We start from the raw sequence: 13571 nt of genomic DNA, 5'->3' as shown, positions 1-13571 counted from the left end.
GTGAAAAACAAACTCCTCTCACCTGTCCATTTAAAGTGTTTGGGAAATTCAAAATTTTAAGTTCAGACATAGCAGCTTTAAGGGCATCTCCAACGCCGACCCTCAAACCTCCCACAATCGTTCGGACCGCGAAAGCATCCAACGCGAGCCTGTATTGGTTCCTGACACGGTCCGGATTTATTTTCTCACGCAAACCGAAGACAAATGTGCGGGAGGTTTGCGGGAGTCCGGACCGATCCCAAGCCTGCTTCTGACCGTCCTGGCCCACCAAAAACCACTCCCCCTTGCGCCCGCTACCGCCCGACGCCAGCTGCCCCGCTGTAGAGCGCATCACTTCACATTGAAGGCGGCTCAGGGTGGACGCGACCTCTCACTGCCTCTGCCACTGAAGCGGCACGTCGGTCGAGGGCGCCACACGCGCCGCGTCTCTAGTGTCAGCGCTTGTTCAATGCCGGAGACGCGTGACTGGACGGGGCGGGACGGATATCTACCTCGCTCGCTCAATGCCGCTATCCGCCGTATGCCTGCATTAACCAGGCTCACTGGTCGAGAAACCCACTCTGGCGCCGCGCATTGACGCACCCGGACGCCTCGCCCCACCGGAATCCGCTATATAAAGGCAGCCACACCCAGCTAACTTCACACCACCACACAAGCCCCTCTCCATCGTCCTCCCTTGCACTGCATCCGCCATGACTACAGGCGGCAAAGCTATGTGGGAGAACCATTCCACGGAGATGAAGCATGCCGTGGCCGCCCTTGCCGCTGCCTGGCAGAGCTGCCTTGACAGGCGGATCGAGGCCGGCTTGCGGGCTAGCTCATCCGAGGTCTTCGACGATGAGGAGAACCATAAACTAATGCTGCCTCTCGGGAGCACGAGACCACGATGGAGACGGGATCCAACGACACCGCCCCGGCTCCCGCGCCTCCTGTGCACGCTGGCTTCACCATGGAGCAGGCGCACTACACCATGGCGGAGGTGCAATCTGCGTTGGCGCCTTTATCGGTGTTCCGGGACGCGTAAGAGGAACACCGCCCGGCCTCCGGCGAGCCGCCGCTTATGGAGACGGCCGCGCATGGAGGGCCTCTCGCTCTCCACTTCCATGCCCGCGCGATCGGCGGTGAGCACCTCGACCCGGTCATACCCACGCGGCCGCCCGGCCTCCGGCGAGCCGTCACTCATGGAGACGGCCGCGTGGTTCGTCTCCGTGCCCTGGCGTGCTTGGGTGGGATCCAGCCATCTTCTCGTCGGGATCCGCGGGCCTCGCCGGATTAGAGGCGGTCGGGGGAGGATAGGGGAAGAGTGGGGGAAAAGAGTGAGGCGGAGTGGGCGGCGTTCGGGAGGGATCGTTTCATCCCAAATGAGTTTGTGGGCTGACGTGGCGACTTTGTATGCCCCAAAATTCGTGCGGCACGATGGACGGCGACGAGGACGTTCGGGCCGGGACGCCCAGAAACCGAACGTTCGGCAGTTATCGTTACCGTAGATAATTTGTTTATCAATCGAAGTATTAGCACAGGTTTCCGACATGCTCGCATGCGTGCACATTCCTTTTAAAGAAACCCCCGCCGCTCGTGCATCCCATCTACTCTTTGAGGAGTACAGTCAGCACGTATTATGGTACCCTTGTCCGTACGTTTTAGCATCTAAAACAAACATGACACCATCTTCTTGGTGTCGACTCCGTTTTTTCTCCCTTGCTTGTTTTCTTGAATTTACTTATTACACGAGATAGGTAACCTTGTAATAATTTCTAAGATCCTTTTTTTTGCGAGATGGTCACTAAGCCATGCAAACCAAACAACATGTTTTCAAAAACATGATCCGTTGCATTCTCCTTCGGTATCTTCACGGTTTCATGTGTGTGCAAAGAAAAATGTCATAATCTCCGGTATCGATCCACCGTCCTTCTGGTAACGGCTAAGGGTGCTATGCGGTCTTGCTTGCCAACAGAACGGCCGAGCAATGGACGGATTGATGTACTCGAACCACCATTATACTCAAGTAAGCACGGTCTAATCATTTTTTGATGATGTTGACGGGTGCTGACTGAGCTTGCCTGCACTTGCTTAGGGGGCTTGCATTCAATCCAAGCAGATGCATTTGTTTCGAATCTTCATCCATGATCTCTTGGCGTTCTCCTCCGCTCTTTTCAATGTTTTTTGCATATGAAAAATAAAAAATGTGATCATCTACCTCGGTTCTGCCGAACATCATCATTTTTGCAAACAGTTTTGCAAAAATGCCTTGTGTGCACCACAACAACGATGTATTGGCATGCTCCTCTGTTCTTCCAAATTCGTGCTGCTTTTTCATAACCAGTTTGATACTCAGAAGTTTAACAACGAATCAACCCTGTCGACTCCGGTGTTGATCCACCTTTCTCCTGGTTACTGTTACGGGTGCTGACCGGGCTATGCAGCAAACATAAAGGCGGGGCAATGGACGGTGACTGGTGATGACTGAGCTTGCCTACATTTTTGTCACGTCCACAATGCGGCTATATCTCCCACGTGTCGAGGCACGACTTAGAGGCATAACCGCATTGTTGTATTGTCGCAAGAAGGGTTATCTTCACACAATCCCATGTAATGAACATGAATGGGATAACGAGAGTTGGCTTACAATCGCCACTTCACACAATACATAAATATAATTCATACATCATCCAAAATCCACACATAGACCGACTACGGTCAAATCCAAATGAAAATAAGATAACCCCAAATGCTAGACCCCCGATCGTCCCAACTGGGCTCCACTACTGATCATCAGGAAAAGAAACATAGTAACGACCACGTTCCTCGTCAAACTCCCACTTGAGCTCGGTTGCGTCATCTGCACTGGCATCATCGGCACCTGCAACTGTTTGGTAGAATCTGTGAGTCACGAGGACTCAGCAATCTCACACCCGCGAGATCAAGACTATTTAAGCTTATAGGAAAGGATGGTGTAATGAGGTGGAGCTGCAGCAAGCACTAAGCATAAATGATGGCTAACATACGCAAATGAGAGCGAGAAGAGAAACAGCGGAACGGTCGTCAACTAGTAATGACCAAGAAGTGATCCTGAACTCCTACTTACGTCAAACATAACCCAGAAACCGTGTTCACTTCCCGGACTCCGCCGAGAAGAGACCATCACGGCTACACACGCGGTTGATGTATTTTAATTAAGTCAAGTGACAAATTCTCTACAACCAGACATTAACAAATTCCCATCTGCCTCATAACCGCGGGCACGGCTTTCGAAAGATAATACCCTGCAGGGGTGTCCCAACTTAGCCCATCATAAGCTCTCACGGTCAACGAAGGATAAACCTTCTCCCAGGAAGACCCGATCAGTCTCGGAATCCCGGTTTACAAGACATTTCGACAATGGTAAAACAAGACCAGCAAGACCACCCGCTGTGCTGACAAATCCCGATAGGAGCTGCACATATCTCGTTCTCAGGGCACACCGGATAAGCTAAACGTACAGGTACCAACGTAACCCAAGTTGCCAAGGGACGATCCCGCACGGTGCTCTAGTTTGGACCAACACTCGGAGGAGCACTGGCCCGGGGGTTTAAATAAAGATGACCCTCGGGCTCGCGAAAACCCAAGGGAAAAGGCTTAGGTGGCAAATGGTAAAACCAAGGTTGGGCCTTGCTGGAGGAGTTTTATTCAAGGCGAACTGTCAAGGGGGTCCCATAAATCACCCAATCGCGTAAGGAACGCAAACTTAAGGAACATAATACCGGTATGACGGAAACTAAGGCGGCAAGAGTGGAACAAAACACCAGGCATAAGGCCGAGCCTTCCACCCTTCACCAAATATATAGATGCATTAATTAAATAAGAGATATTGTGATATTCCAAAATATCCATGTTCCAACATGGAACCAACTTCAACTTCACCTGCAACTAGCAACGCTATAAGAAGGGCTGAGCAAAAGCGGTAACTTAGCCAAACAACGGTTTGCTAGGAAAGGATGGTTAGAGGCTTGACATGGCAAATATGGGAGGCATGATATAGCAAGTGGTAGGTAGCGCAGCATGGCAAATAAAGCGAACAACTAGCAAAGCAAAGATAGAAGTGATTTCGAGGGTATGGTCATCTTGCCTGCAAGGTTCTCAGAGTTGTCGAAAGCTTGATCCTCGTAAGCGTACTCAAAAGGTTCCTCGTTCACGAACTCGTCTCCCGGCTCTACCTAAAACAAGAACACCAGCAACGGAACCACAATCAATCACGAGAAATGCACAAGCAACATGATGCAAAACATGTATGATATGCGAGATATGATATGCGATGCATATGCGTGCTCCGGAAGAAAAATGATGAACAAGGCAGTAACTTGGCAAACCAAGCATGCCACTGGAAAGATGAGGTGATTTCGGTTGAAATCGATATAAAGATCACCGGAAACGGATGCACGGTTTGCAAATGGCAAGCAAAACAAGAATGACATGAATCTGCGATTAACAGGATGATAGCATTTAGAATACATCAAGAAACTATGCCACAGCACTCCAACATAGCAACAAGCATATGGCAGTAATCTACAGGAGATGCTTGACAAACTATAAACACTGAGCTATGGCTAGATCACAGCATAACAGGTTCAAACAAACATGGAAAAAGTGCAAAAGATAACAGGTTCACAGACTTAGTGAAATTACTGGACATGGCATAAACAGCATCAGGTAGCAATGTTCAGAGTAAGAAATCAACATGCTACAGGAACTTAACATAGCAAAACAAAGCATGGAATGCATCTACTAAATGCATAGAATAAAAGTACCTTACTGAATATAAGCCAAAAAGGATCAGAAGATATGATGGCAACCATGTAAACATAGCAAGTTTCGTTAACAGGTTTCAGACTTGGCAGAAAACAGAGCATGGCAGAAACAGTATTATGAAGGCATCTTGGTGAGCTTGATTCGCTCACCACAAAGCAATGCATGACAAAAAAAATACCTACAGAAAAATGGCATGTTTATGAAGCTATCCATGGCAAGATCAAGTTCATAGCATGAAAGGATCAACTACAACAAGCTTGGCAAAATTGAATATCAAGTTATCAATCTGCCAGAAATATTTTATAGCAAAAGTAGAGCAAGATTGAGTCATGCTAGGATACTCCATAATTGCAAACAGAGGCATGAATGGATAGAGCATAACCATATCTATGAAACATTCTTACTGCACATCACCAAAAGGAGCATGGATCTCTCTGTAGCCACATGGATACATAGCAACAACATAACAGCAGTCACAGACAAGTAAAATTACTAAGTCCCTGAAATCAAAAACATAACGAAGCCTAGTTTGCATGCTTGTGATAGTCACCACATAGATCACAAAAATACATGGCATGCACCTCTATAAAGATGACATGGCATACATCAAAACACATATAGAGCTCATGCCCATAAGATGCACACGTTAAATGCAACAAAAATAACAAATCCTCAAGTTCTGATAAGTAACAGCAGTTAACAGCAACTAGCACTCTTGCACCAGAGATTTGGGCATCAAGATGGACTCAAATGAATATGGTGCAATGGAACAAAATGAAGAGCATCTCGAGACGAACATCTCGATATATTACACGCACGAAACGGAGCTATATGCAGAGAGTTATGATGCGATGAACATGACCATGTAATGTAAAAATCTCAGAATATTTCGGGGAGAGGGGAGAGTCAACCTTCTGTCACAGATCAGATCGGGGCTAGGGTTGCTCGAGCTCGAGGCTCGCCGGCGGTGGAGGCGACGGCCGGGGGAGAGGAGGGAGACGGAGGAGAGGGCCGGCGGGGAGGCGGCACCGGCGAACGGCGGAGGAGCTCGACGGGGCCCTAGGGCGCGGGGAGGCGCGGTGCGCCGGCGTCGGCGGCGGGGCGCCGTGGGCTCGCGGCCGGACGGCGAGGCGGGAACGGCGGCGGCCGGCGGAGGCACGGGGGCACTGTAGGGAGACGGCGGCGGCGCGCGGGCGGGGCGCCGTGGGCTCGGGGCGAGGAGGCACGGGCCCGGCGGGGGCCGGCCACGGGCTTGGGGGCTGCGGCGGCGGCGCGGCGTACGGCCGCCACGTGGCGCACCGTGAGTGGGCGCGGGCGGCGGCGCAGTTGTGTCCGGCCCCTGGCGGACACGTCCGGCGGCGCGGATGAGCGGGGTTAGGGTTTGATGTGTGAATAATTTCGGAGGGGGGAGGTGTTTTATAGGTAGAGGGAGCTAGGAGACTCCAAATTGAGCACGGTTTTCGCCCACACGATCGTGATCGAACGCCCTAGAGCATGGAAGAGACTTAGAAAGGTTTTTGGTCTGTTTGGAGGGGAGTTTTGCTGCAACACACAAAAGGACTTTGCGGTTACCCGGTTAACCGTTGGAGCATCAAACGACCTCCAAATGAAACGAAACTTGACAGGTGGTCTACCGGTGGTATACCAAGGCCACTTGACAAGACTCGGTCCATTCCGAGAATGTTTAACACCCGCTCACGAAAAGAAACAAGAGGGACGCGTCGATGCGCGTGGGAGTGCCGGATTGCAAAACGGACAACGGAGAAAATGCTCGGATGCATGAGACGAACTCGTATGCAAATGCAATGCACATGATGACATGATATGAGACGCATGACATGAACAAAATGCAAAACGAAAAACAAAACCCGACCACGAAGGGAATATCATAACACATAGCCGAAAATGGCAAGAGTTGGAGTTACACATATGGAAAGTTACATCCGGGGTGTTACAACACTCCACCACTACAAGAGGATCTCGTCCCGAGATCTAGGACTGAAAGAACTCCGGATATTCGGAACGGAGATGGTCCTCGCGCTCCCAGGTGGCTTCTCGGTCGAAATGGTGCAACCACTTCGCTTTGAGGAATTTGATAGACTTGTTGCGAGTCTTGCGCTCAGTTTATTGAAGAATAGCAACGGGGTGCTCATGATAAGACAGGTCTTCTTGGAGGTCAATCTCTTCGAAGTTGATGGTGCACTCAGGCGTCTTGAAGCACTTGCGAAGCTGTGACACGTGGAACACATCGTGCACGTTCGCGAAGTTGGAGGGAAGCTCAAGTTGATAGGCGAGGTCGCCTCTTTTGCCAAAGATCTTGAAAGGACCCACGTATCTAGGGGCAAGCTTCCCTTTGATACCGAAGCGACGAGTGCCTTTCATTGGAGAGACGCGGAGGTAGACATGGTCTCCGATCTCGAAAGCCACATCACGGTGCTTGCTATCATAGTAACTCTTCTGGCGCGATTGCGCGGCTTTGAGATTTTCACGGATGACTTTACACATTTCTTCAGCCTCTGTGATTAAGTCATTGCCAAGAAGTTGGCGTTCACCAGTCTCTGACCAATTGAGAGGAGTACGACACTTTCTGCCATAGAGGATCTCGAATGGGGCCTTGCCCGAACTCGCTTGGAAGCTGTTGTTGTAGGAGAATTCGGCATATGGAAGACAATCTTCCCATTTCATGCCAAAGGAAATGACACAAGCCCTGAGCATATCTTCAAGAATTTGATTTACTCGCTCGACTTGGCCACTAGTTTGAGGATGGAAAGCTGTGTTGAAGCGAATGTTGGTGCCCATGGCCTTCTGGAAGGAGTCCCAGAACTTAGAAGTGAAGATGCTTCCACGATCTGAAGAAATCAATTGTGGAATGCCATGTAAGGAGACAATCCTGGAGGTGTATAGCTCTGCCAACTGAGCTGCTGTGATAGATTCTTTGATTGGAAGGAAATGAGCCATTTTAGAAAGCTTGTCGATGACAACGAAGATAGCATCATTTCCGCGCTTGGACTTGGGAAAACTAGTCACGAAGTCCATTTCGATATGATCAAACTTCCATTCTGGGATAGCAAGAGGTTGGAGGAGGCCAGCTGGTCGTTGGTGTTCTGCTTTCACCATTCGACAGACATCACATTCATTCACGAATTGAGCGATTTCTCGCTTCATTCGAGTCCACCAATACGACTGCTTGAGGTCATGGTACATCTTCGTACTTCCAGGATGAATGGAAAGAAGAGAATTGTGCGCCTCGTTCATAATGACTTTCCTTAGATCACCTTTAGGAACCACAATCCGGTCCTCGAAGAATAAAGTGCCTCTGTCATCAATGCGATAGCACTTGTATTTGGAAAGACCCTTGTCGATACCACGTTTCACCTTCTTCACCATGGTATCCAGGAGTTGTGCCTCACGAATCTGATCTTCCAAAGTAGGAGAGACTATGAGGTTGGCAAGAAAGCCTTGAGGAACAACTTGGAGATTCAGCTTGCGGAAAGCTCCACAAAGATCCGGTTGGAATGGCTTGAGAATTAAGCTGTTGCAATAAGCCTTCCTGCTTAAAGCATCTGCAATGACATTTGCTTTGCCTGGAGTATATTCAATACTCGGATTGTACTCTTGAATCATTTCGACCCATCGAGTTTGCCTAAGGTTGAGGTTGGGCTGAGTGAAGATGTACTTGAGACTCTTGTGATCGGTGAATATGTCCACTTTTCTTCCCAACAAGAGATGTCTCCACGTTATTAATGCATGGACAACTGCCACCAACTCAAGATCGTGAGTGGGGTAGTTCTTTTCGTTGGGCTTCAATTGACGAGAGGTATAGGCCACAACTTTCTTCTCTTGCATTAACACAGCACCGAGACCTTGAAGAGAAGCATCACAGAAAACTTCAAATGGCTTGGATTCGTCAGGAGGAGTCAAGACAGGAGCTGTGACGAGTTTCTCTTTGAGAGTGTTGAAAGCAACGTCACACTCAGGAGACCAGACATACTTCACATGCTTCTGGAGGAGGTTGGAAAGAGGCTTTGCAATCTTAGAGAACTTCTCAATGAATCTTCGGCAATAGCTTGCAAGACCCAGAAAACTGCGAAGCTACTTGACATTCTGAGGAGGTTCCCAATTCACAATTGCAGACACCTTCTCGGGATTAACAGCGATGCCCTTGGCAGAGATGATGTGACCAAGGTAAAGAACTTCATCAAGCCAAAACTCACATTTGGAAAACTTCGCATAAAATTGATACTCTCTGAGCTTGTCGAGCACCAATCGCAAATGTTTGGCATGATCCTTCTTATTCTTGGAGAAGACCAAGATATCATCGAGATACACCAGGACGAATTCATTGGTATAGGGGTTGAAGATGAAATTCATCATCCGAGAGAATGTTGGAGGAGCATTGACAAGGCTGAAAGACATGACAGTATATTCACAAGAACCAAAACTTGTTCTGAATGCTGTCTTGGGAATATCTTCTTCACGAATGCGAATCTGATGATAACCCATACGAAGGTCAAGCTTGGAGAAAACTTTAGCACCTTTGAGTTGCTCGAATAGCTCATTGATGTTGGGAAGTGGGTACTTGTTCTTGATTGTCTTCTTGTTCAATGGACGGTAGTCGACACAAAGTCGGTCCGCGCCATCCTTCTTCTAGACAAAAAGAACACCACAACCCATGGAGATGAACTCGGTCTCATCAAACCCAGACGCTCTTGTTCATCGAGCTGTTTCTTCAATTCCTTCAGCTCCTTGGGTCCAAGCTTGTAAGGACGCTTGCAAACGGGTTTCGTGCCAGGCTCAAGATCGATAACGAACTCAACTGGCCGGTGAGGAGGCATACCCGGTAGCTCTTCTGGAAAGACATCTTGGTACTCACAAACGACTGGAATTTGAGAAATAGCATCCAATTCAGCCTTCTCATTGAGAGAAAACAACCGAATGGTTTCATCACGAGCGGCACAGATAATCACATCCTCAGAAGAGTCTGTCAATTGAATTTCCCTGGTAGCACAATCAAGTTGAGCCTTGTGCTTAGAAAGCCAGTCCATCCCGAGAATTAGATCAATATCCGAGTCACCAAGAACAAAAGGTTTAGACAGAAATTTATAGTTGCCCATCTTCATAGAAACATCAGAAATCATTGTGGTAGCCCTCATAGAAGAGCCCGGAGAAACAACTCCCATGGGTTTTTCCAACATTTCCGAAATGAAATCATGCTTCGCAACAAATGATCTTGACATGAAACAATGCGATGCACCAGTGTCAAAAAGAACTTTTGCAGGAATATCATTAACTGAGAGATTACCCATTATCACATCAGTAGATTCCTCCGCTTGAGCTGCATTCATCATGTTCACCTTTGCAGACTTTGGATTATGCTTGACCACTGCATTGCTGGAAGATCTCACAGGAGGAGGAGGCGGAAGGCGCCTTTGGTTGAAGCACTTGTTAGCATAGTGACCTTTCTGCTGACACTTGTTGTAAGTCATCTCTGAGAGTGGACGATGATAAGGAGCATTCGACTTTGGAGCTTGATTCTGAGACTTGTTCTGATAGCCAGGGTTGGGTGGGTGGGAAGATCCATGGCCACCTTTGTTCTTCTATTGGTAAGACTGACGAAACGGAGGAGGAGGAGGCAACCAGAACTTCTGTTGCTTAGCTGCCACAAGTGAGGAAGAAGAAGATTGTGACGCCCTGATATTTAGGCTACAGTAAACCTCTGCTAATGATGCCACGTCACCTAGGTTACTGTTGATAAACTAGCGTTAGTTCAAAATAATTCAAATTCAAATTTAAAATAAAAACAAACAACAAAAGTTTTCAAACACTAAAAACTAAAATGTTCACAATATTGCAAAAATTACCAAAGCTGTTATAAAAATAAAACCAACAATTTAGAAACTCCAGAAATGCCCCTAGAAATTAAAATAGTGGACCAACGCCACATCACTTGGCCTTTTCGATTTCTAAGATAATTAAACCTTTTTGAAAGACCTTCAGCTTTTTGTGGCCTTGCTATATAATGCAATGATGTTCATGTGACAAGCTACATGATTTACAAAAGTCCTTTGGTGGTTAAGCAATTAACAAACCAGAGCAAAAATAAAATAAAAACTGTAGAAAAGGAAAAAAGAAAAGAAATAAAAGAACCCCCCCCCCCCCCCCGACTGGGCCTTGGCCCAGTTGGCCGAAGGAGCCAGTCGGCCCAGCCGACTCACTCCCGCACCCCCTGGCCTACTAGGCCTCCTCCACCCCCTGAAACCCTAACCCCCCAACCCCACTCGCTCCACTACACGCCCCCACTCTCCCTCTCCCCCGATCCAATCGGGATCAGGCTCGCCGCCGCCTGCCGTTGCCCAGGGAACCCCATCGCCAGCCGGCGCCGGCCCCGCCCCTCCCGGACTCCTCCACATCCTTCCTCTCCCTCGTGCGGCATCGCCTGAAGCCGCGGCTCGCCTAGTCACCGACCCGTCGCCGTCGCGCGCCATCGCCCTGCGCCCGTCCTTCGCCGCCCCGTCGTCGCCGGTGCTCCCCGTAGCCCGCCTCTTCGTCCACTTCCCCGCTGGGCTACATCGCCCCTCGCCGCTGCCCGAAGGCCTCCCCATCGCCGGACCACCCGCTGTCGCTGCTCGTCGCCGCAGCCCGGAGCTGCTCTGCCTCGTCCGAAGCCCCATCCTCGACTCCCCTTCGACGGCTCCACCGAGCCCATTGCCTTCCCCCTGGAGCTCCCCTGTGAGGAACCCCCCTCCTATCCTCCTTCCCCTCCTCCCGTACGGCCACCGTCTGCCACTCCCTCACGTCGTGCGCGCGTGCGCCGATGCGCACCACGGTGCCCCGCGCCTCCCCCTGTTCTGGCCACCGAGGCCCGCGCCTGTCGTGGCCTTGCTCCGTGCCCACCGCGGACCTCTGGTCGCGAACGGCGTCCTCCGCCACCCCCAACTGCTCCGCCTTCCTCGCTTCACCCCCTGACGCTGGCGCCGTCGCCCCGCCGGTGCCCCGCTGCGCCCTACCCCGCGGCTGGATCGGGCGAGCGCCCTGTCAGACGGGCTGCGCCCAGCGCCCGCTTCAGCCGCCTAGCGCCCGCCCCGTTAAGGCCTTGGGCCTATGACATATGGGCCCCGCCCACAGAACGTAAAAAAGGGGAATTAAAAAATATATAAATAAAACAAATAATAAAAATAAATTTAATTAATTAATTAATTAACTAACTAAATTAATTAAGTTAATTAATCCTGTTTAAATTAATCTAATTAATTAGTTAATTTAATTAAACAGTAATTAATTAGCTAAACCTTAATTAAACTAAGCAGTGTATGACATGCGGGACCCACATGTAGTTGACCCAGTCAACTGCACAGTTGACTGCTGACGTCAGCATGATCTCATGCTGACGTCATCTTTTACTATTCTGGATAATGTTGACTTAAAATGATTAAATAAATCCTAAAATGATTAAATCTTTAGAAAATCATATAAAATAATCCGTATCTCGGATGAAAATACTTTCTACATGAAAGTTGCTCAGAACGACGAGACGAATCCGGATACGCAGCCCGTTCGTCCGCCACGCGTCCCTAGCATAGTGAACTTGTAACATTTCACCTCCGGTTCATCTGTCCGAAAACGCGAAACACCGGGAATACCTTCCCGGACGTTTCCCCCCTTCGTCGGTATCACCTACTACCGCGTTAGGGCACACCTAGCACCGCGTATTGTCATGTTACGCTTTGTGTTGCTTTGATTGCTCTGTTATTTATTGTGTTCCCCCTCCGTTACTTCTTTCCGGTAGACCCCGAGACTACCGGCGACCCCCAGTTCGACTACGGAGTTGACGACCCCTCCTACTTGCCAGAACAACCAGGCAAGCCCCCCCTTGATCACCAGATATCGCCTATTCTTCTCTCTACTGCTTGCATTAGAGTAGTGTAGCATGTTACTGCTTTCGTTAATCCTATTCTGCTGCATAGTCTGTCATTGTTGCTACCGTTGTTACCCTTACCTGCCATCCTACTGCTTAGTATAGGATGCTAGTGTTCCATCAGTGGCCCTACACTCTTGTCCGTCTGCCATGCTATACTACTGGGCCGTGATCACTTCGGGAGGTGATCACGGGTATATACTATATACTTTATATACATGACACATGTGGTGACTAAAGTCGGGTCGGCTCGTTGAGTACCCGCAAGTGCTTCTGATGAGGGGGCTGAAAGGACAGGTGGCTCCATCCCGGTAGAGGTGGGCCTGGGTTCCTGATGGCCCCCGACTGTTACTTTGTGGCGGAGCGACAGGGCAGGTTGAGACCACCTAGGAGAGAGGTGGGCCTGGCCCTGGTCGGCGTTCGCGGATACTTAACACGCTTAACGAGATCTTGGTATTTGATGTGAGTCTGGCCATTTGGTCTATACACACTAACCAACTACGCGGGAACAGTTATGGGCACTCGACGTCGTGGTATCAGCCGAAGCTCTTCTTGACGTCAGCGACAGAGCGGCGCGCGCCGGATTGGATTGGAACGCCTGCTAGGCTAGGTCTGCTTCCGGCCGCGTACGCAACGTACAGGTGTGCAATGGGCGATGGGCCCAGACCCCTGCGCGCATAGGATTTAGACCGGCGTGTTGACCTCTCCGTTGAGCCTAGGTGGGGCTGCGACGTGTTGATCTTCCGTGGCCGGGCATGACCCAGAAAAGTGTGTCCGGCCAAATGGGATCGAGCGTGTTGGGTTATGTGGTGCACCCCTGCAGGGAAGTTTATCTATTCGAATAGCCGTGTCCCTCGATAAAAGGACGACC

This window comes from Aegilops tauschii, chromosome 1 (assembly GCF_002575655.3).
Source record: "Aegilops tauschii subsp. strangulata cultivar AL8/78 chromosome 1, Aet v6.0, whole genome shotgun sequence".
In the NCBI taxonomy this organism is placed as follows: Eukaryota; Viridiplantae; Streptophyta; class Magnoliopsida; order Poales; family Poaceae; genus Aegilops; species Aegilops tauschii.
This window is presented reverse-complemented; position numbering follows the sequence as displayed.